General features: G+C 41.6%; 1 protein-coding gene across 7 annotated transcripts in view; it reads left to right on the forward strand.

The window, feature by feature from the left end:
* Positions 1-725: 725 nt before the first annotated feature.
* CNOT1 (CCR4-NOT transcription complex subunit 1) overlaps positions 726-26,551 on the forward strand; it is a 104,961-nt gene continuing 79,135 nt past the window's right edge. For 6 of the 7 annotated variants that reach the window (XM_081216862.1, XM_081216867.1, XM_081216865.1 and 3 more), the window contains exon 1: positions 735-854. The gene's annotated coding sequence lies outside the window, so the exon portion shown is untranslated. Of the gene's footprint in view, positions 855-26,551 lie in introns of all 7 variants that reach the window. The other variant, XM_081216863.1, reaches the window with a different exon arrangement.

Below are 26,551 nucleotides of genomic sequence, written 5' to 3' on the forward strand. Positions count from 1 at the left end.
TCCTCCTAGGGCGCAGTCAGTGACGGAAGAACTCGCACTACTTTTGCGACAGGAACGGGGAGGGGGAACTACATATCCCAGGATGCAAAGCGCCACCACTCTAGTTACAGGCTGGCTTGCTTGCTGGTAGCTGGCGTTCCCCGCCAAATAGACAAGGCGGGCGGGGGTGGGGGGTGGGGAAATGTTTAATATTGGGAAGCCCGGTGGTCTACCAGACTTGACACTTCGAAAGAGGAAGGAGAGTATTGGAAGGCTGTTTTTCCCTCTAACTCAGAGTAGTGCCCGCGCAAGGTGGCGAGGATTTAAGGGCCTTCTCCTTTATTTATTGTTTCTTAGAGGCAATGCCAGGCCCCCATTGGTCGACGACCTCGAAGGCAGGTGGGAAGTCCGTAAAACCCCAAATCGAAGTTATCTGCGTCTCCCCATTGGCCCTCACCTCGAGCGCAGGCGCAAGGGCTCCTACTCACGTCCCTGGGGACTGTTGAGCGGCAATTGGCCAAAGCCCGCGAAGTAGGAGTCTGGATTGGTAGTTGCTAGCAAGAGCCTGGTTTCTTCCTTGACTTCTGCAAGTGATAGTGTGTGATTGGTTTAAATCCGCGGGCACCCGTCGGTGATTGGGCAGAAGCCACGGGCGGGGTACGATCATTGGCTGGTGCTGGGGCCCTCCCTCCTCGAGCGGGCAGCGAATGATGAAATGGGAACGGGGAGGGGAAAGGCCGCGACGTGAGCGCGCGACCTCCGGCGCCATTTTGTAGAGAAACAAGCGGAGTTAACTGAAGAGGGGTCGAGGAGAGCCGGAGTCGGGGACCAAGGAGTTTCCTGTGTCCAGCGCCGCCGGAGCCGCCTGAGGTGAGGTGTGTTGGGGTCGGGTGCTGGGGCCGGCGGGCGGTGTCAGCTACGGAAAGCGGGCGCCGGTGCGGGAAGGAACGGGGGTGGTCCCGGGGCCACTGGGAGCGTTTCCCGGCGCTCCGCTGTGTGAGGGGCAGTCAGGACGGGGAAGTGGAGAGGCGAGAGAGGGCGGACTCTCTTCCCTCGGCTGTAGAGTCTTCGGGCTCTGAAGAGAGGAGGCGGAGGCGAAGGCTCCACAAAGCGGAGGGCAGAGCGCGGGATGAGACCCGGGATGGCCCCCGGCCCGGGCCTGGAGGTTCTGAGGGCGGCAGTGGCGGCAGCTTGGGCGGCTGGGCCTCGGTTCGCGCGGACTGCACCCTTCTCAGACCCCACGAGCTCCTCAGCTGCTGGATGGGTGCAGCGGGCATCGGCCCCGGAGGCCTAGCTCCGGGAGCGAGGGGCCCGTGTTTGGAGTACAGGCTCCCAGTTCCTCTGGGCGGACCTGGAACTGCCAGTCCCCTCCCCCGCCCCCAGCACGTTGTCAAACCCCGGGTGTTTCGGGTGTCCGCCGGTGGGAGGGGCGGGCGGGAGAGAGCACTTCCTCATTACTTCTTGCCACAGGTTTTGTTCCACTCGCGCGCCCGGGCGCTCACTCTGTCTCCAAAGTCGGCCCTCACCCACCGGGCCCAGTGTCTGTGCTGTAGTGGCGGTTCCGCTCATCCGTAGGAAGTGCCCGCTTCCTAGCCGAGCACTTGTAGGCCTCAGCGCTGGTGGGAGAGAGACTTACTACAGGTCTTTCTAGAGGGTTTCGTAAGGCCAAACGCACAGGTGTTCTTTTTCAGTACCACCCCCTCCTCAGATTTCACCCCACCGGGCTCCCACAGAGGAGTACCCTCACTAGGATGAAGCTTTAATGCTTAATATCTGTGGGTTTGGAAATGTTGTGTTTAAAGTTAAACTTCGAGCAGAAACTTTGCCCCTTGAAGTCATTCAAATGTCACAGTTTTTAGGACTCTAATAAAAAGTATTTTTTTCCTGAAAGTGAGTAATAGCACTTAGTCTCCCTCTTTCTCTAAAATTCGATTGCCTTGGGGAGTTTATTTGACCAGTTAATTTGAGTGAGTGTAGTTGATTACCTTTTGCAAAAAACATTCTGAACATTTGCCTCATGACAATCCGTTTGATAGGAGTTAGGGATACACGGATGAAAAAATGGTTGGACACGTACAAAATCAGGAAATAGGTCAAACAGATTAAGAACAAACTTGTTTGTGTAGAAGTATTTGGGTTTAATGTGCTCAGGTTGACATTCCTACCCATCCAAAGATTGGCAGTGTAGTATTTTAGCTATTAATGAGATATATGGTATCAGTTTAAATAATCCTGTTGTAGGACACTGCAGATTGTTACCTTGTCTGAGGAGAAAATGAACTGATGATACATAAAGTTTTAGACATCTAGTTGTGCTTTGACTGAAAAGGTCCCATGATGATAAAACTTGTTTAGAGAGTTGGTCCCTTTTCAACAAGTGGGGGCCCAAGTCCTTCCATGGAAACTTAAGTCTAGAATCAAGGCACCAAGATTTGACCATCAGTAACTGAAAGTATTACCCTTTCTTGCCTAAGATTGTAATCGTAGAAGTTTTAGGGCAGCCTTTTGTGGCATTATGGTGGAACAGAACTGAAATGCTTTTGGTTCCTAACTCACTCGAATGGATCTCTGGCTTAGCTTTCTTTATGGTCTCTTAAATTTCTACTGGGGTTTTTAAATCCCAATCTCTTTAATATGGATCTTGTCAGGCTAAGTACTGTGATGTCCTCCTAACTTTGGGTTAAGTCATTAAAAAAAAAAAAGCAAAAACAATTGTGAGGACAGAAGAAGAAATGCTTCCTATTTCTTGACAACATGTTTAAAGACTAATCTCAAATTATCCTTGCTTTTGCCTTTTTTTGGGTTAGATTCTGATCTAGTTATGAAAAGCTTTCTTTTTAGACAATTTAAATTTATGAACTTGAGTCTTTATTTCATTCTACCACATAACAGATCTTTGGTACTCAATACCTTGGAAGAGAATTTATCACAGTAATTTTAACTGAATGCTCAGATATTTCAAGACACTTATTTTTCATGAGAAGTTTATGGTTCTTGAATTAACAAAAGTAGTACCTGCTGTGAACTTGGTATATTCTTTTGTAAAAGAGCAAAGCTAACTTTCAAGTCAGTTCATATTATTAGTTGAAGCATTTCTTAACCAGCCCTCTGATCAAACTGAACTTCCTGCTGGGAAGTTTCAAAATGGCATCCTACTGAGTCTTGTTTTAAGACCTTATATAAAGAAAGATCCAGCAGTTCCTTTTCTGTTTGCTCACAGTTTTTAAGAAACATGTTTCAAAGCTAAAATGGGCTCAAAACCTTTTGCACCCTACATGTACACAGTAGTTAATTTTAACGTACTTTTCATTCATATATTTGCAAGAATGTAGGAAAGCAAATAAAACAAATTATTCGTTGGAAAGCATTGTTTGAGAAGTCACTAATTAGAGGTGTAGACTTAATCTGAAATCCTGTGTTGAGATTTGAAGGAAATGCAGCCTTTGGGAGTGTGGAGCATAGGTTTAAGAAATGCATTTCTGGAGGAAAAAAAATGCATTTCTGTCTAATGCTGGAAGGCTCAGGATATACCTCTAGGCTAAATTAAAATGTTGAATGAGATGTTAAACTGTCTGCAGGAGAGGTGTTGGTTTTATTGTTGTGCTTTTTTGTTTGTTTGTTTTTTGTTTTTTTGGACTAATTATACAAAATGTAACATGGAATGAAAGCATATTGTGAAAGACACTTTTATTGCTCTTAAACTTCATATTAAGGGCTCAGCATTTTCCCTTTCAGATAATCAGTTTGAAAGTTTGTCACCTTGGATTTAGAGCTCTTAGTTTTGAAATGCAGTGTTACTTTTAAATTTTTTGGTAGACTCATTATAAGAATAGTTACTCCTTTGTTTCAGACCCTGTCTTTTCTGCAATAGCTTTCTAGCTAATCTCCAGTATCTTTTCCCCTTCATTTGCTTATTGGATTTCTTTATTACATAAGTAATATGTGAATATGTTCTAATTGTAAATGATTCTGGGAATACAGTTAATTCTTTACATTAATGCCAAATTGTCTACTAAATCATTGGCTTGAAACTAGGCATCCTATATGCCAAAGTTTTTCAAGTACCTTGGCCTGGAGCTTATTGTGTAAGTATTGATCCCTCCCTACTTATAGCAGCATAGAACAACTTATGCTTTAGTTAAAAGACTGTTGCACAGTGGTTCCCAAATACATTTTTGCCCCTTTTATCTGGAATGTCATCGTCTGTATCTACAAAAACATTATCCATCGTTCTAAGTTCATACTCAGATGTACTGTCTATAATCTTTTCCCTGACTTCCCTAAGCAAAATTGATTTCTTACATTCCTCTTGGCTAGTTTCACTTACCTTTACCATGTATTTATTGCCTTATAAGTTGTCTCACTTTATAGTAGGTAAGAAGTCTCCCATCCTCCAAACATATACATACAGTTGCCCCGAATTGTAATTGAATAATACTTCATTTGTTACAGTTGGGTAGATTTATAGAACATGGCGTTCTTGGAAAACGGTACACCCTGGTTTTCTTTTGAGGACACAGACTGTTTTTCTTGGAGCTATATACTTATAATTCTGTTGACATCTTTTAGAAGGTTAAGCTTTAAAATCTAGTCATACAGAATTATGGTGTCATCTGTAGGAAATTGAAGCCCAGGAAAGTGAGGTGACTTCCTTAGTTTAATGTTAGACCAGGTTTTCCTACTCTAGCCTAATGGTGATTCTGTCTTTCCGTACTGCTAAAGTTCAGTACAAGGAAAAGTTCTATGAATCTGATCATGCATCATAAAGGTGAGAATAATCTATGACCAACCACTTATTTTTGGAGGACAAGACACAAGATTTGGGTTTTTCATCTCTTCAGTGTGAAAATATAAAACTCTAGTCTGACAAAAAGATAGTCTTTTGCAATTATTGCGAATGGTCGTTACTTAACCTCAGTGTAATAAACTTGCATTTCCATTGAGGCCTTCAAAGGATGGAGCGACTTAAGTTTTAAAATGTTCTTCAGCACTGTAAATTGAATTGTGACAGATAATTTGAGCAAGTTTTCTTCTGGTGTAGTTACAGTTTTAAGATAATGTAGCTCTAAGAAGGGTACTCTCTGTTATTATTTTTTAGTTATCTTAAATACATAGTGCATAGCTTTATAATTTTACACATGCTACTGGGAAGATGCTTCTGAATATTCAGTTGATTTCAGATCAGGAACTTGGTTCTTTTCTGATTTTGAAGTAAGCATGCTTTTTGGGCTCTTTTCACTTTTTCAGTTTTTAAATATGAATGGTTATTTGCTAACACAATTGTTTAAACTATGCTGATGTACAGATTGTAGTAATTCTAAAATTGTGAAGTGACTTCCCTGGCGATCCAGTGGTTAAGACTCTGCGCTTCCACTTCAGGGGTTGCGGGTTTGATCCCTGGTTGGGAACTAAGATCCCACATGCTGAGTGGCCAAAAAATAAGTAAGTAAGTAAAATAAGGTGAAATAAAATTGTGAAGCTATCCACACAAGGCTATTAAATGTGCTTTAAAAGTTAGTATTAAGGTTCTGTTGCCCTTTTTTTTGGCCACACCGCGCAGCATGTGGGATCTTAGTTCCCTGACCCCAGGGATCGAACCCGTGCCCCCTGTATTGGAAGCGCAGAGTCTTAACCACTGGACCACCAGGGAAGTCCCAGTCAACTCTTGATCCATTTGTTTTTATCCTTGGCAAAGCTTTCATTTCAAACCCATTTATTACCTGTCGACCATAATGTTCTTGAATATTTCCTTATCCCTTGCCAGCTGGGTTCTAAAAAAAAAGTTTTACACTAGACCTTTCTAAGCCCAGTAGTACATAATTTGGGGATGCCCTTGATTTGGATTACTCATATTAGTGCTTTTTATTCTTTAGGTAATGAAGAGGTAAGTGTACCATGTATATATATCCACTGTTATGGCATGGATATTTTAGGAATATTCCTGTTCCCTTTTTCAAACAGACAGTTATACCAGAGATTACAGAAGTTGAGGTTGTCTGTCCAAAGGTAAAATGTAAAAATTACTTGAAAGTATTTCATTTTGATTTTTGTCTTCTTCAATCAGTAAGCCCTCAAAGGATTCTGGCAACCGCAAAACGTTGGTATGGTAACTTACTTTAATATAGTAACCTTGTTTTGGGATATTTGTGTATAGCTTTGTAGGGTTCTCCTGTGTTTGGGTTTTATTAATTTCCCCTTAATGTGCTATTATCTACCTTGCTTTCTACCCTTGTTCCCCTGTAGTTTATTCTCAGTTTATCATCTGGAGTGATTCTTATATTTTTAAAAATTATATTGTGTCTCCTGCTCAAAACCACCCATTGATTCTCCTTTGTCTTTAGTAAAAGCCAAAGAAAGTCTTTTTATCACCTACAGGATTTAGCGCTGCCCTATACCTCTTCATATGTTTCTCCTTCTCCCCAGCTTACTCTCTTCACTCTCCCCCTCATTAAGTTTACTTCAGCTACACTTGGCCTCCATACTTTTTCTCACATATGCCATGTACTCTCTGAGGAAGGCTTTGCATTAACTGACAGTCCCTCTGTCTGGAACATTCTTCTCTCAGATATGTGCATGGCTAAACCCCCTCAGCTCCTTAAAATTTCAAATACTACTTCCTCCATAAGGCTTACTCTGACCACCCTACTTTGCAATCTCCTCCCGCCCTCCCCACCCCAGTGTGGTTCACCTTTACCCTTGCTATTTTTCCATAGTACTTAGTGTCTCTTGAAATGCTTGATAATTTTTTTATGATTAGTTTCTTTCCCCCAGTGGGAATGCAGGGATGTATGCATGGCTGTTCACTGATGTATCTCAAATACCTGACACATAGTAAGTACTCAACAAGTATTTGACTAGGTTAATATACATAATAGTAGTGTGTAAACTGTTTCTCTGATAAGTTTTGGTAGCCACTTCACATTAGCCATATACTATTTCCTACCATTTGGTGGATTTAAGTTGTGCTTGGCTTTGTATTAACTTTGGAAAGCCAAACTTGAGGTGTTCGCATGTAGGGCCCACCCTGCAGAAAGTGGATGCAGGGCTTCCCTGGTGGCGCAGTGGTTGAGAGTCCGTCTGCCGACGCTAGGGGACATGGGTTCGTGCCCCGGTCCGGGAAGATCCCACATGCTGCAGAGCGGCTGGGCCCGTGAGCCATGGCCGCTGAGCCTGCGCGTCCGGAGCACGGGAGAGGCCACAACAGTGAGAGGCCCACGTACAGGGGAAAAAAAATAAAATAAAAATAATAATTAATAAATAAATAAATAAATAAAGTGGATGCAAAAGCTATTTTCTCAATAAGGACACTATTGATTTTGGGGCAGAATAGTTTATTGGTGGTGCTGTCCTCCTTCCTTGCAAGATGTTTATTGCATCTCTAATTCTCATTGAATGCCAATGGCTCTCCCTTTCAAAATGCTTTTGGAGATGATATCGCCCTCTAGATTATAAATACCAGTAAATACCCTTTTGGGGTTCATGTTTGTTGTCAGGGTTATTTTACTTAACTTTTATCCAACTATTGTTGGGGTAAGTCACAAATTTACTTAAAATTATTTTAATTTTACAACAGCATATGTGAAAACACTACATATAGAAAAGGAATACCATATTTCACTGATTATAAAACAAATTTTTAACATTTTAACACCTCTGAAATTGGGATGTATCATGTCAGGAAAAATACTGCCAAATAAAGTTTGTAAGTGATACATAAAATAGTGCTGCTATCACAACTAAAGACAAACCAACCTGAAATGAGATTATGGAAAATTATCTCCACCTTTGATGGGTGATGAAGGTAGAAGAAATTTACCAAACTTTGACTACATTTTGTTTCCTGTTAAGTCTAGTCAGATTGTATTTTAGGGACCTAGAAATTGAATACGGTATTGGACTTATTTAGCAGGGTTATGGAAATTTTTTTTTTTTTTTTTTCTGTACGTGGGCCTCTCACTGTTGTGGCCTCTCCCGTTGCGGAGCCTGTGCTCCAGACGCGCAGGCTCAGCGGCCATGGCTCACGGGCCTAGCCGCTCCGCGGCATGTGGGATCTTCCCGGTCCGGGGCACGAACCCGTGTGCCCTGCATCAGCAGGCGGACTCTCAACCACTGCGCCACCAGGGAAGCCCTATGGAAAATCTTTGATGTCCTCAAAGCTGGTCGTTTGGTTGGGAGTGGTGGCAAAGAAGAGATAGGGAATAAACCCAAGGTATGTCCCCAGGCACTGATGAAAAGGATAATACACATGAAACAATAGAGAACAGTGTGATTAAATTTTAACAGTATGTGTCATGCATACTGAAGGGAAGGGAAGGTAGATCAGCACATCAACCTGTAGACAATCTGATGTGTTTGGAAGGTTTCAGAGGGGCAGGGGCTTGAGCTAGGCCCTGGTCTTATTACCTGATGGTTTTGTCCTCTTTATTTGCTTGCCTCCTGGTAACCACTAACGTCCCTTTCGAAGGTATTAGGGATCTCCTAGTTGGTAATTCTGATAATTTATAATAGTTTCTTTCTTTTTTTTATACCACCAAATGTATGTCATAAGATCTCTCCCGCATGGTTTTCATAGACTATTATGGATGTATTAGTTATCAGTTGCTGTACAACAAATTACCCCCAAATTTAGCTATTTAAAGCTTCTTTGCTTTTTACTATTTCACAGGCACAACCTGGCTAGATGCTTCGGACTCAGTGTCTCTCACAAAGTTGCAGTGCAAGTAGTCACAGGCCATACTCATCTCGTGTCTGAAGGGTCGTGAGAAGGGTCTGAAGGGTACAAGCTTACTCACGTAGCAGTTGACAGGTCTCAGATCCTTGCCGGCTATTGTTTGGGACATATCAGTTCCGTGCCACATTGCCCTCTCCACAGGGTTACTCGCAACTTGACTGCTTGCTTCTTTCTGTCAGAGCACAGGCTCGGAGAGAGGTAAACCAGACAGCAGTCAGTCTTCTTGTAACTTAATCTTGGAAATGGCTTTCTGTTCTCTTATTTTGAAGCAGTGTTTAAGGTCCAGCCCACACTTAAGGGGAGCAGATTACTTAAAGGTGTAAATATTAGGCAGGGATCTTTGGGGTTATTTTAGAGGCTGCCTACCACAGTGGACAAAGATTCTTCCTTGGAGCTCTCTTAGGGATGCTGTCTGTTTCTAGGTTTTACTTATTACCATTAAGAAGAGAACTCTCCTTGGTTTCTGATATTAATCACTGTTTCTTCCACCTCTCTGTCCACTCTTTGTTTCCCTTTTTGACTTCCTTTGTTTTCTTCTTATTGAAGTATAGTTGATTTACAATGTTATGAGTTTCAGGTGTACAACGTAGTGATTCAATGTTTTTATAGGTTATACTCTATTTAAAATTACTATAAAATATTGGTTATATTCCCTGTGCTGTACAATATATCCTTAGAGCTTATTTATTTTATACATAGTAGCTTGTACCTCTTAATCCCTTGCCCCTGTCTTGCCCCTCCTCCCATCCGTCTCCACCCTTTAACCACTAGTTTGTTCTGTCTGTGAATCTGTTTCTGTTTTGTTATATTCATTTGCGTTTTTTTTAAGATTTCACATATAAGATAGCATACAGTATTTGTCTTTGACTCCACTAAGCATAATACCCTGTAGGTCCATCCATGTTGTTGCAAATGGCAGAATTTCTTTTTTTTTTTTTTTGGCTGAGCCACATGGCATGTGGGATCTTAGCTCCCCGACCAGGGATTGAACCCATGCCCCCAGCAGTGGGAGCACGGAGTCTTAACCAGTGGACCACCAGGGAAGTCCCTCTTTTTTTTTTTATGGCTGAGTAATAGTCCATTTTATATATGTGTGTATATAAATGGGCACATCTACTTTATCTGTTCCTCTGTTGATGGACACTTAGGTTGCTTTCATATCTTGGCTTTTATAAATAATGCTGCTATGTGCATTGAGGTACATGTATCTTTTCAAACTAGGGTTTTAATTTTCTTCTGACATATACCTAGGAGTGGAATTGCTGGATCATATGGTAGTTCTGTATTTAGGTTTTTTTTTTTTTTTTAATATTTATTTGGTTGTGCCAGGTCTTAGTTGCAGCTCCTGGGCTCCTTAGTTGTGGCATGCGGGCAGGCACATGGGCTCCTTAGTTGCAGCATGCATGTGGGATCTATTTCCCTGACCAGGAGTCGAACCAGGTCCCCTGCATTGGGAGCTCAGAGTCTTAACCACTGCACACCAGGGAAGTCCCTGTTTTTAGTTTTTGAGTTCCTCTGTTTTTGGGGTTTTTTTTCACCTTCCCTTAAATGCTAAGCTTCCTTAGGACTCTCTATAGCAGGGATCTCCAACCCCTCCCCCCAACACAGCAGGAGGTGAGCGGCGGGCAAGCGAGAGAAGCTTCATTTGCTTCTCCCCATCATAGCTCGCATTACCACCTGAACCATTGCTCAAAATCACTGCCCGAACCATCCCCCCGCCCCCCCCAGTAGAAAAATTGTCTTCCACAGAACTGGTCCCTGGTGCCAAAAAAGGTTGGGGAACCGCTACTCTATAGGCCCTCTCTTATTCTCATTTCTGTAGTTCTCCCATGCTATCATCTATATGTTGATGACACTGAGATGAGTCATTAGCAGCCCACACTTTCCATGCTTCAGACTGTAAATCTAACTGCCCAGTGGATTTCATCTGTATGCTTTACTCCAGGCATGCCTCGTTATCTTTCTTGCCCTTCACACTTTGTCTTCCTCAGTTGTTTCATGTTAGGAGTGAGTGGAACCCAGCTGCTTAGTCTGGAAAGATGAGTGTTTGATTCCTCCTCTTTCTTCACTTCTTTCCTTATTCTTTACAGTTTTACTTATTCTTTACAGTTTTAGAATCCTTGCAGTTCCCTCTTGAGTGCATTCACTTCTTTTTCCCACTGATAGTCTTAATTTCTCTGTGACCTACTCTTTACTTTCTCAGTGTTTCACATTGTCAAGAGTAACTCCTGAAAGTTTTCACCCAACCATGTCCTCTTTTGGTAGGCAAAAGCAGGCTAGGGTTGTAACAAACAACCCCAAGGTATCAGTGGCTTAGCAAAGTCGACATTTATACTCAGATGACTTTCCTCAGATAACTTTCATTGAGAGTGTTCATTTAGGTTACCTTCTATGTTGTAATTCAAGAACCCAAGCTCCTTCCATCTTTTGGTGCCACCCTCCTCTAGCTGTTAGGAGTTCTGTTCATAGCTGGTGCTTGGTGAGAGAACCAGAGGGTCGTGGTGCTTGGTGAGAGGATCAGAGGGTCGTGAGTAGGAGGTTTTATGGACCAGTGGCTGGTATCATATTTGGCCTACATTTCATTGGGTATAACTTAGTTTGTTGGCCACACCTGTGCAAGAGGCTGAGCAATATAGTCTAGCTGTTTATCCAGGAAGAGGAAACAGATTTGATGATTATCTAATCAGACTCTGCCACTTCCCTATTCCCTAAGACATATCTAAGGCAATCCAAATAGCTTCCAGGATTGTCTTTATGATAAAATGCAAAATTCTGAAATGGATTCTGCACATACTAGAGAAGAAACCTACAAAATGAGACCTACAAAATGAGCCTACCTTCAGAAGGCTTTTCCTCTTGGCTAGTAACAGGATGAGTGTGTTGGGGGGGGTCCCCCAGGACTACCATCCCCAGGTTCAGGTTCAGTAATTCACTAGAAGGGCTCACAGGACTTGGCATATGGTTGTACTCAGGGTTATGATTTATTACAACAAAAGGATACAAAGCAAAATCAGGAAAGGGAAAATGCATATGGGGTGGAGTCCAGAGAAAACTAGGCTCATTCTCCTGAGCACGAGCCTCTCCTAGTGCCTCTCCCAGTGGAGTCACGCAGGACCTACTTAATTCCTCCAGCAATTGTGACAGCATATGTGTATGAAATGTCTCCCGGCAGGGAAGCTTATTAGAAACTCAGTGCCTAGGTTGGTCATGTAGGCACCTTCTGCCTACCACATAGCAAAATTCCAGGTTCCCAGAGGGAAAGCAGGTGTTCAACATAAACCACATTTTTGGGTACAGTTTAGGCACAGTGAGCCACTCTTATTAGTTCTGGGAGTGGGAATTCGTTCTCTCAAAATCCAAATTCTGACACTGGCCAAGAGCCAACCTGGCAAGCCTTCCTAGGTATAGCAGCCTCAGGCCTTCTATGTTAAATTAACTCTTCTGCACAGTGACTGAGGTTCAGACCTCTATAGATTGGGATTCTGTATAGAGAACCTTAGAATCTGCAAAAAAAAAAAAAAAAAAAAACTTTATTGACTTAAGTTTTCTTTTTTCTTTTTTTTTTGGCTGCATTGGGTCTTGGTTGCTGCGCGCGGGCTTTCTCTAGTTGCGGCAAGCGGGGGCTACTCTTCGTGGCGGTGTGCGGGCTTCTCATTGCGGTGGCTTCTCTTGTGGAGCACGGGCTCTAGGTGCACAGACTTCAGTAGTTGTGAGTGGGCTCAGTAGTTGTGGCTTGCGGGCTCTAGAGCGCAGGCTCAGTAGTTCTGGCACACGAGCTTAGGTGCTCCGCGGCATGTGGGATCTTCCCGGACCAGGGCTCGAACCCATGTTCCCTGCATTGGCAGGCAGATTCTTAACCACTGTGCCACCAGGGAAGCCAGAAAATTACTTTTCTATCAGTGGGGGAACAAAGTTCAATTCCCTTTCCAGCTTCCTTCATCTAACTTTTCATTTATGGTTACCGTTTGTATCCTTCTAGATACTTTGCATATAAGGACATACGTACACATGTCACTTGCTTTTAAAAACCCTAATAGATATTTCCAACCTTTCTAGCTCCTTTTTTTAGTGTTAAATGATATTCCATTTTATGATTTACTTAACCAGTGCCCTTTTGATGGATGCCTAGGCAGTTCTCAATTGATAACGTTTTAAACAGTTTGTCTGGGACTTCCCTGGTGGTCCGGTGGTAAAGAACCCACCTTGGAAAGCAGGGGACGTGGGTTGGAGCCATGGTCAGGGAACTAAGATCCCACATGCTGCGGGGCCACTGAGCTCTCATGCCTCAACTAGGGAGCCTGTGTGCCACAAACTACAGGGACCACATGCTCTGGAACCTGCGCACCACAACTACAGAGCCCATGCATCTTGGATCCTGCCTGCCACAACTAGAGAGAAAACCCACACACCACAACGAGAGAGAAGCCCGCGCGCCGCAACAAAAGATCCTGCATGCCTCAACGGAAGATCCCGCTTGCCGCAACTAAGACCCTGCGCAGCCAAAAATAAATAAAATAAATAATTAATAAAGTAAATCTTAAAGAAAAAATAAAGAGTTGGTCATTTCCTGGATGAAAAAGAAACGAGTTAAAAGACAAAGTGCAGGGATGGGGGTTTAGGGGCCTAAAGCTCTTACTATTCATCGCTTTCTGTAAGGTTGGAGATATTTATATCAGGAAATGGCATTAAAACAGTTAGGGATTTCTCTGGTGGCACAGTGGTTAAGAATCTGCCTGCCAATGCAGGAGGACACGGGTTCGATCTCTGGTGTGGGAAGATCCCACATGCTGTGGAGCAGCTAAGCTGGCAGCTAAGCCAGTGTGCCACAACTACTAAGCCCACGTGCCTAGAGCCCATGCTCCGCAACAAGAGAAACCACTGCAATGAGAAGCCTGCACACCGGAACGAAGCAACTAGAGAAAGCCCGTGCGCAGCAACGAAGACTTAACACAGCCAAAAAAAACCCCAAAACAATTAGACTCTTTAAAATATTGATTTTGAAGTTATAATACAAGTTTTTAAAATCATACATTTATTGTTCTATTGTCATGTCTTCACAACTCTACTACTACTTAGTAGCTGCAAGTTAAACTTTCTCTTTAAAGTTGGGATAATATCTTCCTCAACAAGTTATCAGGTTTAAATAAACTAATATAGTTGACCCTTGAACAGCCTGAGAGTTGGAGCGCACCAACAGCTTTGAAGTAAAAAATTCACGGGTGACTTTACAGTTGGCTCTTTTTATCCATAGATTCAAACAACTTTGGATATAGTACTGTATTGAAAAACATCCGCATATAAGTGGACCCTCTCATTTCAAACCCCTGTTGTTTAAGTGTCAACTGTATGTAAAATGCTTAGAACAATTCTAGTATTTAAGTGTTTGTTGTGATTATGTTCCTATAAGTTATCCTATTATGTACACAGTAATTATAACTGAAATTTTAATAAGTGAGCCAACATTTTGGATGAATGGCTTGGAACTGTGCAGTGTAAATCTAGAGTCCCTGCCTCCTGGAGGAATATTAAATATCAGGGTATGTATTTTGTTTTAAGTTAGTGCTTAGTTGGTCATGAAGTTCTGTAGAAAGTAGTGAGCTCTCTTAAAACCAAAGGAAGGGGCCTCCCTGGTGGCGCAGTGGTTGAGAGTCCGCCTGCCGATGCAGGGGATACGGGTTCGTGCCCCGGTCTGGGAGGATCCCACATGCCGCGGAGCTGCTGGGCCCGTGAGCCATGGCCGCTGGGCCTGCGCATCCGGAGCCTGTGCTCTGCAGCGGGGGAGGCCACAGCAGTGAGAGGCCCGCGTACCGCAAAAAAAAAAAAAAAAAAAAAAAAAAAACCAAAGGAAGAAGTGGGACATCTGGGAAAATTAGTAATGGTTGCTTCTGGATGCTAGAGTAGATACTTTTCCCTGATTTATATGGGCCATTAGTACTTTGCAACTTTGTCCATTATGGTAACACTACCCACATGTGGCCTTTTTTTTTTTTTGGCCGCACCACAGTGCATGTTGTATCTTAATTCCCCAAGCGGTGATCGAACCTGAGCCCCCTGCATTGGAAGCATGGAGTCTTAACCACTGGACCGCCAGGGAAGTCCCTAATTTTATACTAAGATTAGTTAAAATTAAGTAAAATATTAAAAATTCAGTTTTTCAGTCACCCTAGCCACATTTCAAGTAGCCACATGTGGTTAGTAGCTGCCACATTGAACAGTGCAGTTGTGGAACATTTCTATAATTGGAGAAAATGAATGAGAGAAGAAGGCTCAACTCAGCTTCTAATCAGGATGCTACTTTTAAGACTTGGGAATTTTCAAGGTCAGACTTTGGTATTAGTAGACCTCAGAATTCTATGTATTTTTAATACTGGAAGTTGGCGGTTCAATAAACTGATAGCTTTGGGTCTGGTCTATTTGGCTTCTTAAAGTACCTAAACCTAGAGCAAGTTAGGTGATAACTATGAAGGTTGCTATGGGAAACCAAAGTGTCTTTACAGACATGTCTTTGGTCCAGCTGAAAGGAATTAAGGGGAGAAAAAGGAATCAGTGGGAGGGGCTTTCCTTATCTTAGTAGCAAGAAGATTGCCTTAAGCTATACTTTTCTTAAACTAATCCCAGAGCTATTTATAAAGTCAGTGGTTTTCTAACTTTAAAATGCATAAGACTCACCTCCAGAGTTTAAAATGCAGTGTCCTGTTCTCTTCCCCCAAAGATTTTGACCCTTTTGGTGTAGGGTGATGCTTAGGAATCAGCATTTTATTTATTTTTAATTTTTTAATTTTTTTTTTTTGGCCATGCTGCGCAGCTTGCAGGATCTTAGTTCCCTGACCAAGGATTGAACCCCTGCCCACGGCAGTGAAAGCTCAGAGTCCTAAACACTGGATAGCCAGGGAATTCCCAGGAATCAGCATTTTAAATACCTCTCTTTCTTCTCCCAGTTCTTATATACAATTGCCTTAGTTGCAAGCATTACAGTAAATTCTGTATTCTCTTAAGCCCCTTGAGATCAGTGTTTACTTTTGTGTTTTCTATAGCATCTAAAGTTATGTACATGGTATATGGTTAGGCTCAAGTGTTTGAATTAATAGGAATGCCACCTCTGGCAGATGATTTTTATGGTACACTGGAGTGAAATGGAAAAGGAGCATTTGACATTTTGCATAATCCTGATAAAATAAGGGATGATAATAGTAAAATTTTTCAGTTAAAAATATTTCAAAGTTTAATGAATTTGGCCTTGTTTCTGTAATCAGGGTTATGTCGGTTTTATGCTTGAAAAGGCTACATACATTTTAATAATCTCCAAATTGTTGACAGTCATCATCAAAGAGAAGCCTCATTTGCATAAATAAATATGTGATACATTTAAAACATTTTTTCGAGCCATTCAAAAATTTTAAATTGAAATGCTTAAAGATAAAGGCTCATCCTTTTTTATTGACAAAATGTAATACCTTTAGAAAAATGTGAATGTATTTTGAGCCCAACATTAAAAATGATGTGAAAGTAAAGATGAAGCTTTAATTTGAGAGTGTGTGTGTGCATAGCAGCATTGCAGCTGTCTTGGATGCCACTTAAACAGAGAAGACAAGTTTAAGGGTATTAATTGCTCCTGTCAGAAGCCAACCACTCAGCTTTACCATATCATCACTCTGGACCAGTCAGTAACAATTTGGTCTGCCTGGCTATACTCCTTTAGCATGTGGTTTGGGAACTTCTCCAGCAGCTCCACTGAAGAGATTTGACAGTTGTTTACTTTTTAGCTAGCTGTTAAAGCCGATATTGAGGTGATAGAGCATCATCCACTGTGCTTGTAATGGATACCTCCTGTTGTTGCCTTGAGGGCTTAGGAGATCCTTATCCCTGCTATACCTCCTGCCTCTTAAAGATAAGCCCTTTTGGGAAAGCTATGATATAGTTGAGGCCTAATTTTACAAATGGGGAGGGGGAAGCATAGAGGTTCATCACTTATTCAAGGTAATTTACCCTTGTGTTATGTGTAGTTACTGGTCTTATGGCTTTAAATTTTTTAAAATTGCTTAAACTTAGCTTAAATTTTCATTTTGTAAAAATTACCATATACTTGTAAAAATTAAAATACACTTGAGTACCAAGTGAATTTTTGGAAATCCCATCACATGCTTGTAATTCCTGCTTTAAATTATAAAGGTAATACATGCCCCCATCCCCAGTTTTATTAAGAAAAGTTTCACATGTACAGAAAAATGCAAAGAATAATACAGTGAACAATCCCATAACTTCTTCCTAGATTAAACAGTTAACGTTTTGCCATGTTTATTTTCTCTATATTTCTATATTTTTACTGAAGTATTTGATCCCAGATGTTTCAGCATGTATCTCCTACAAATTAAGACTTTCTGGCATAGTCATAGTACATCTAAGAATATTAAATACTTAAAAAAATTTTTTTATTAGAGTATAGTTAATTTACAATGTTGTATTAGTTTCAGGTATACATCAAAGTGAATCAGTTATACACATACATATACCCACTGATTCCTTTCCCATATAGGCCATTACAGAGTGTTGAGTAGAGCTCCCTGTGCTATACAGTAAGTCCTTATTAGTGACCTATTTTGTATATAGTAGTGTGTATATGTCAATCCCAATCTCCCAATTTATCCCTCCCAGAATATTAAATACTTCTATAATATCCAGTCAGTTTAAAAACTTCCCCAGATGCCTCAAGAATATCTTTTGTAGCTTTAAAAAAATATATGTATTTATTTATTTGTCTGCGGCAGGTCTTAGTTGAGGCACGTGGTCTCTTAGTTGTGGCATGTGGGATCTAGTTCCCTGACTAGGGATCGAACCTGGCTGGGCCCCTTGCATTGAGAGTGCGGAGTCTTAATCACTGGACCACCCTTTTATAGCTTTTTTCAATTAAGCTCAGATTACTGTTCACGTTAAACCTTTTCATTTTGGTTTTGTATTCTAGAACAGACCCCACTTTTTCCTCTCTCTTCCTGCTGACTTTCTCTCTGGCTCGCGAGTATAGGCCAGTAGTCTGGTAGAATAATCCAACACTTGGATTTGTCTGATTAGGTTCTCATGTATAGTTAAACTTGTTCCTTAAAACCCTTTATTTCCTGTGAATTGATAGGTGTAGAGGTGTGGTTAGGTTTATGAGGTGTGGTTAGGTTTATGTTAGCCATCTTTGGCAAGAATACTCCAAAGTGACACTTCATATTGCAACATATCAGTAGGCACATTTGTTGGGTATTCTCACCATTAGTAACTTGATCATTTATTTAAGGTAGTGACAGCCATCTCTATGGTAGAGGGACATTTTTTTCCCTTTGTAATTAGTGGGTAATACTGTACAAATGTCCCACCTGAGGTTTTTTAGGCATTGGTGATTCTTGCCTGAATCAGTTTTTATACTGGTCAGGGGTATTACAGAATGGTAACTTTATTTTTCTTTTATACTTTCTAAATTTGTTAGCCAGCACCTTTCTGGTGCATCTTGTCTTTCCTCTTTAAGTATAATCATGGATTTAGGGATTCTTATTCACTGTATTATAGTCGTAGTCAATTTTTTTTACTCTGTGATTTATTGGAAGGAACTTTTATCCATAGTGGCTTACTGAAATTTCAGATTTAGATAACACATTTTCATTTAATCTTCTGTTTATGTCAGGATGCTTAACTGTTTGGAATTTTCTTCATCTGCACACATATGAAGAACTTAGAATTCATAGAAAGAAATTTGTGCCTGCAAAAAGTAAACTTGATCACCAGTGTGTGTGGATTCAAAAATATATGTTTGAGATAAATTAACAATTTAGAGTATACAGATTGGCAATAGTAAAATCACCAGATTATTTCTATGTTTTGTTCCCTCAAGCATTTCTAAATGATGCTGCATTTAGGGAAGATTGTAGAAACATTGGTTATAAGTTCATTTTGGTGCTCAGATAGACCCAAAATTAGAAGAATCCTTTTAATTGGCTCGTTTCTCTCTGATGAAATTTTTGAGTGTTCCTATTTTTGTCATAGGATGAGCCAAACTCACCTTGCATCTTCCTCGTTAGTCATATCTCCAAGGAACCTTGGTTCTTTTTAGTATTTAGAAACCATGATCCGGAAGTTAGATGGGCTCATTGCTTTTGGGGTATCATTTAAGGTGTATAACACATTGATTTGATACATTTATATTGCAATATAATTGCCATTGTACTGTTAGCTACCATCTCTATCAGTGTATAATTATCATTTCTTCTAGTGGTGGGAACAGTTAAGATCTTAGCAGATTTAATGTTTATAATACAGTTTTGTTGTGTGTAATCACTGTACTGTGTATTAGATCTCCAGGACTTATTTATCTACTAGTTGCAAGTAATTGCCATTGTACTGTTAGCTACCATCTCTATCAGTGTATAATTATCATTTCTTCCAGTGGTGGGAACAGTTAAGATCTTAGCAGATTTAATGTTTATAATACAGTTTTGTTGTGTGTAATCACTGTACTGTGTATTAGATCTCCAGGACTTATTTATCTACTAGTTGCAAGTGTGTACCTTTAAACACCCAGTCCCCCACCCCCAGTAACCACCATTCCACTCGGTTTTTTCAAGTTCAATTTTCTTACATTTTAATTAATTAATTTTTAAATAAATTTTATTTATTTTTGGCTGCTCTGGGTCTTCATTGCAGCGCGCAGGCTTTTCATTGCGGTGGCTTCTCTTGTTGTGGAGCACGGGCTCTAGGTGCGCAGGCTTCAGTAGTTGTGGCTTGCAGACTCTAGAGCGCAGGCTCAGTAGTTTTGGCGCATGGGCTTAGTTGCTCCGCGGCATGTGGGATCTTCCCAGACCAGGGCTTGAACCTGTGTCCCCTGCATTGGCTGGCAGGCGGATTCTTAACCACTGCGCCACCAGGGAAGTCCCTTAATTTATTTTTTATTAAGATACACTTAACATATTAGTTTCAGGTGTACAACATAATGATTTGAAATTTGCATATATTTCAAAATGATCACAATAAATCTAAACATCACCACACATAGTTATGAAAAAATCTGTTTTTTCCTTTTTCCCTGACTTTCAAGGTTTATTCTAAAAGTTGTACATTCTAAATGTTGTACATTACATCCCCAGGACTTATTTACTTTATAACTGGAAACTTGTACCTTTTGACCACCTTCACATAAAAATTTAATACATGCCTACTTCTGGAAACCATCAATCGGTTATCAGCTCTTTGTATCTATAAGTTAGGTTGGGGACGTCTTCTTTGTGGAATAGAGGGAAGTCATGGTCTTTGTCTGACTCATCTCACTTAGCATAATGTCCTCAGGACCCAACCATGTTACAGCAAATGGCAGGATGTTTTTTCCCCCTCATGGCTGAATAGAATTCCATTGCATACAGAGTTGACTCTTGAACAATGTGGAATAAGGGGCATCAGTTCCCACATATAACTTTACAGTTGGTGTCATTATGTGCAGTTCCACATCTAACCACAGATCGGGTAGTGCCGTAGTACATATTTACTGACAAAACCTGCGTATAGGTGGAAGTCCCTGGGTTTTTTCTTTTTTATGATTGCTTTGGCTATTCAGGATCTTTTGTGGTTTCATAAAAATTTTAGGATTTTTTTGGCTTCCCTGGTGGCGCAGTGGTTGAGAGGCCGCCTGCCGATGGCAGGGGACACGGGTTCGTGCCCTGGTCCGGGAGGATCCCACATGCCATGGAGCGGCTACGCCCGTGAGCCATGGCCGCTGAGCCTGCGCGGTCTGGAGCCTGTGCTCTGCGATGGGAGAGGCCACAACAGTGAGAGGCCCGCACTGCAAAAAAAAAAAAAAAAAATTTAGGATTTTTTTTTTTTCCTATGGAAAATGCCATTGGAATTTTGTTAAGGATTGTGTTGAATCTACAGATGGCTTTGGGTAGCAGGGACATTTTAACAATATTAACTCTTTCAATTCATGAACATGGAATGTCCTTCCATTTGTTCCTGTCATTTTTTTTTTTAAGTTTATTTATTTATTTATTTTTGGCTGCATTGGATCTTGGTTGCTGCACACAGGCTTTCTCTAGTTGTGGCGAGCGGGGGCTACTACTCTCCGTTGTGGTGCGCAGGCTTCTCATTGCGGTGGCTTCTCCTGTTGCAGAGCACAGGCTCTAGGTGTGCGGGCTTCCGTAGTTGTGGCACACGGGCTTAGTTGCTCCGCGGCATGTGGGATCTTCCTAGACCAGGGCTTGAACCCGTGGCCCCTGCACTGGCAGGCGGATTCTTAACCACTGCACCACCAGGGAAAGTCCCCTGCTCCTGTCATCTTTCTATTGATTTCTTTAAACAGTTTTGTAGTTTTCATTGTACAGTTTGGTATGTTTTATTAGACTCAATTAGGAAATTTTAAAAATGAGTTCCTGTTGATACTTCTATTTCGAATAAAATATTCCAGGTTTTTTAGTTTCATCTTTACTACATTGATCTGCACTACATTGATCTGCACTGAATCTGGATTCCTATTAATTTATTTGCTGTATCCAGTAATATATAAAAGTAGCTTAAAATTGCAATGAAATATTGCTAACAGTAAGCTTATTGAGTCAAATTTTTTTGAATTTTCTCTGTTCTTAAAAATATATCCCATTCGGGCTTCCCTGGTGGCGCAGTGGTTGAGAGTCCGCCTGCCGATGCAGGGGACACGGGTTCGTGCCCCGGTCCGGGAAGATCCCACATGCCGCGGAGCGGCTGGGCCCGTGAGCCATGGCCGCTGAGCCTGCGCGTCCAGAGCCTGTGCTCCGCAACGGGAGAGGCCACAACAGTGAGAGGCCCGCGTACCACAAAAAAAAAAAAAAAAAAAAAATATATATATATCCCACTGTACATCAAGGATGTTCAGATACTGTGTTCAGTAGTTACTTGTAATATTCGTTTTCACTGCGTTCTTTGTTACCAGCTTGATATTCCAGTTCATTCTTTGTGCTTGATATTAGTTTTTTTCTTTTCTTTTCTTTTTTTTTTTTTTTTTTGTGGTACGCGGGCCTCTCACTGTTGTGGCCTCTCCCGTTGCAGAGCACAGGCTCCAGATGCGCAGGCCCAGTGGCCATGGCTCACGGGCCTAGCCGCTCCACGGCATGTGGGATCTTCCCGGACTGGGGCACGAACCTGCGTCCCCTGCATCGGCAGGCGGACTCTCAACCACTGCGCCACCAGGGAAGCCCTAGTTTTTTTCTTATTTAATTAAATTTCAAACATAAATATGGTTCAAAAGTCAAAACCATATAAAAGATACAGTCTGTGAATTTTTGTTCTGATTTCTGTGTGTTCTACCCAGTTCTCACCCACTCCAGTATAGGTAACTTTTTATTAGTTTATGTCTGATCTTTCCTGTGTATTTTTTGCAAAAAAGCAACTACGTATATGTATGCATATATACAAAACAAAAAGTAGCATATATATAGAAATGAAAGCTTAAACAAAGAGTAGACTACTTTGTACATAGTCCGAGATGTTTATTCACCAGTCACCAACTCATGGCCATTCCTTTGCTATGATAAATATTGCTGCAGTGAATAACATTGTGCATATGTTATATGCATGAAGTGTATAGATTTCTTGGACTTATTTAAAAATGGAATTTTAAGTGAAAGCCTCTCTGTAATCTCTATTAATCTAGAGCTTATTTTTTCTGCACGTTAACATGGGTGTGTTTATGGGATGGGATCATGCTGTTCAGAGTACTGCAGCTTTTCAGTCAGTGTCATGGGTGTTCTTTTACATAACACTTAGAGGATTAACTATAAACCACAACTGCTTCAGTATTCCTTAGATTGGATGTTTAGGAAACAATTTGTAATACTGTGTAGTGTTCTCCAGTTAAAATGTGAAGTAATTTTACATAAGTTGGACTTCTATATACCATTTTATAAGCTTTCTTTCATTTTCCAGTGTGTAGTGAACGTTTACAGCAAAACTACTTTTTAAATGTCTTTCACATGTTGGGTGGGATTCCATTGCATGTAGGTAGATAATCCTTCACTGATGGATATATGGATTGTTTCTAAAATTTTAAATATTAGGAAAAGTACTGAGAACACGCTTAAACAGTCTTCCAGAATTGCTGTTTTACTTTTTTTTTTTTTTTTTTTTTTTTTTGCGGTACGCGGGCCTCTCACTGTTGTGGCCTCTCCCATTGCGGAGCATGGGCTCCGGACACGCAGGCTCAGAGGCCATGGCTCACGGGCTCAGCCGCTCTGCGGCATGTGGGATCTTCCCGGACCAGGGCACGAACCTGTGTCCCCTGCATCGGCCGGTGGACTCTCAGCCACTGCGCCACCAGGGAAGCCCTGTTTTACTTTTTATACAACTATATCTTTGGGAGATTTTTTGTTATCACTGTTCAGGTAACAGCTGTCTTATAGTATATTGCTGTCAAATGTCAGTGCCCTTTCATTCATAGTGTTAAATTGAGAAATGCTGGGGGGAATAACAGTAGTAGAATTACTGCTTGGAAGGATTTAGTGTTTTTGTTGCAAGATTGTTGCTATTATTGTTTCCACTGTTGAAATCCCAGCGCTGTGATAACAAGTCCTTTGGGGTTTTGGAAGACTTATGCCTGTGTACATTTTTAATAATGAAGATAAGGAGGCCAATTGAAGTGGTAGCTGTTTTTGAACTGTTCTTTAAGACTTTGCCTTGATAGGAAATTAATAATTATTTAAAGTCCCTGAGTCCCTGGTGTATTATGGAGACCAATACTAGGCACTGCATATACAAATAGAATACTCCTGGGCCACAAATTCCTTACAGTTAAGGAATATCTTGGAATCTCAAATTTAGTGGTCTTGAAAGAATTTAACATCTAAACATTTTAGTGGAAAGCTGTTGAATAGTCACTTTATAGCTTTGCACTTAACATATTTCAATAAACATGTTCTATAAAACATTGTGACTCAATTTATATATACACATTATGCTAAAGGTTAATTGGAAGGGTCTTAACAACTTAATAGTGTATGCTACTGAGGCAGTAAAATTAAAAATCATCTGTTATTTCCTCTCATGTGATTGTTATTTCCTCTCATGTGATTTTTATTTCTGACTAGGAAAATTTCAGTGGGTTTCCATGCCTTTTGGTAGAGTCAAAATATAGGTTGCAAAATCCTAAGCATCAGTTTACAGCTTTTCAAATATGTAGTGAGCTCCTACTATGTAGTGCTTGTTATAAGTTGGTGAACAATAGACAGTTATGATCTGCCTTCATGGAATTTACATATGAGGAGATGGGCAAATATAAATGTTACCCATGTTTGGTGATGTAATGTGGAAAAAAGGGGGGGTTGCAATTTTGTGGTCAGGGTGATCCTCACTGAGAAGGTGACATTTGTGTAGACTTGAAGAAGTGAGGTAGTTAGCCATCTGGGTATCTGGAAGAAGAGGATTCCAGGCAGAGGCATCTAAGGTGAGAGTGTGCTGGAGAAGCAGCAAGGAGGCCATTGTAGCTAAAGGGAATTGAGCAAGGGGGAGTGAAGAAGAGGAAGGCCAGAAGAGTACAGGTGGCTAGGTTCCATCAAGCTGTGTTCGTTCATCGGCTATTATAAGGACTCAGGCTTCCAATTCTGAGTCAGTGGAGGGTTTTGAGCACAGGATGACCTATCTGAGGTTTTTTTAATATATATAAATTTATTTATTTTATTTATTTATTGTTTCTGGCTGCGTTGGGTCTTCGTTGCTCCGCGCAGGTTTTTCTCTGGTTGCAGCGAGCGGGGCCTACTCTTCGTTGCAGTTCGCGGGCTTCTCATTCTGGTGGCTTCTCTTTTACACGGGCCTCTCACTGTTGTGGCCGCTCCCATTGCGGAGCACAGGCTCTGGACGTGCAGGCTCAGTGGCCATGGCTCACGGGCCTAGCCGCTCCGCTGCATGTGGGATCTTCCCGGACCAGGGCACGAACCCGTGTCCCCTGCATTGGCAGGCGGACTCTCAACCACTGCGCCACCAGGGAAGCCCTCTGGTGGCTTCTCTTGTTGCGGAGCACGGGCTCTAGGTGCTTGGGCTTCAGCAGTTGTGGCATGTGGGCTCAGTAGTTGTGGCTCGCGGACTCTAGAGCGCAGGCTCAGTAGTTGTGGCACAGAGGCTTAGTTGGTCTGCAGCATACGGGATCTTCCCAGACCAGGGATTGAACCTGTGTCCCCGGCACTGACAGGCGGTTTCTCAACCACTGCATCACCAGGGAAGCCCTGAGTTTTTTATATTTGAAACGTCTTTTTCTTTGGTTGCTGTGTTGAGAATAGACTTGTAGGCAGCAAGGGTGGAAGCAGGGAGACTAGTTAGGAAGTTAACATAGTAATCCAAGTGAGAAAGATGGTGCTTTGTTATCATAGCTATGTTGAGAAATGACTGGATTCTGTGTATATTTTACAGATAGAGCCAAAAGAATTTTTTGACAGATTGATTATGGGGAGTGGGAAGTCTAAGAATTTGGCCTGAGTAACTTTAAGGACACAGTTGGTATCAACTGAGATGGGGTAAACACGTACGGGGTGGCACGTTATGGGGGGCAGGGTGTGAAGATAAGGAGCTCTTTTTTTTTTTTTTTTGGCTGTGCCACACGGCATGTAGGATCTTGGTTCCCTGACCAGGGATCGAACCCGAGCCCCCTGCGTTGGAAGTGCAGAGTCTTAACCACTGGACCATCAGGGAAGTCCCAGGAGTTCAGTTTTTTTTTTTTTTTTTTTTTTTTTTTGCGGTATGCGGGCCTCTCACTGTTGTGGCCTCTCCCACTGCAGAGCACAAGCTCCGGACGCGCAGGCTCAGCGGCCATGGCTCACGGGCCCAGCCGCTCCGTGTCACGTGGGATCTTCCCAGACCGGGGCACGAACCCGCATCCCCTGCATCGGCAGGCGGACTCTCAACCACTGCGCCACCAGGGAAGCCCAGGAGTTCAGTTTTGAACATGTTGTACAATATTTGAGATGTCATTAGGAAATTAAATAATATATTTCTAGACATCGTGAGAAATTTGGGTTGGAGATAGAACTTATATGAGTTATTGCTATAGGTGGTTTTGAAAGCCATAAGACTGATGTCAAGAAAGTGAATATAGAGAAGTCCAAGGACTCCAATACTGTGAGGTCAAAAGAGGAAGGGCCAGTAAAGGAGACTGAGAACAAGAGACCAGTGAAATGGCATTTTAGAAACAAAGTAACAAAAGTGTATCTTGGAGGGAGGGATCAGCTTGTCTAAGGCTTCTGGATGGTTAAGGTGATCACATGTCCTAGTTTATATCTGTTGTCTTGGTGTACATTGTTAATGGTACCCTCTTTATTTTCAGAAGCATCCTAGTTTGGTTAATAAATTATGTTGTTATCCTACTAATAGATCTCTTAAGGTGATGGTTCAAAATAGGTTATTAGTTTAATGCATTAACTTGCTCATGTAATGAAGATTGGCTTGTTGAAATTTGTGTTGCACTAGTATTTTAATCCTTCGCAATATATATATATATATATATATATATATATATATATATTTTTTTTTTGGCCATGCCTCGAGGCTCGTGGGATCTTAGCTGCCCAACCAGGGATTGAACCCGGGTCCTGTCAGCGAAAGCGCCGAGTCCTAACCATTGGACCGCCAGGGAATTCCCTCCTTCACAGCCTTTAGGTGTTAACATGGAGAAGTTGTAACCCTTGTCATGGGACTCATATCAGAAGAGAAGATAAAGTTGAAGTGCCAAAAAGTATCAGGAATTCATTTTCTTGGAAGGTCGTTCAACACTTGTTTTGCTGGATTTGTGCTGTACCATAGGTAAAAAAATAATTAAAATAGGCTGTGATCACATCTATTTCATGATAAAGTGATTCTGTTGTC

This window comes from Mesoplodon bidens (genome assembly GCF_964165515.1).
Source record: "Mesoplodon bidens genome assembly, chromosome: 18".
NCBI classification, from domain to species: domain Eukaryota; kingdom Metazoa; phylum Chordata; class Mammalia; order Artiodactyla; family Ziphiidae; genus Mesoplodon; species Mesoplodon bidens.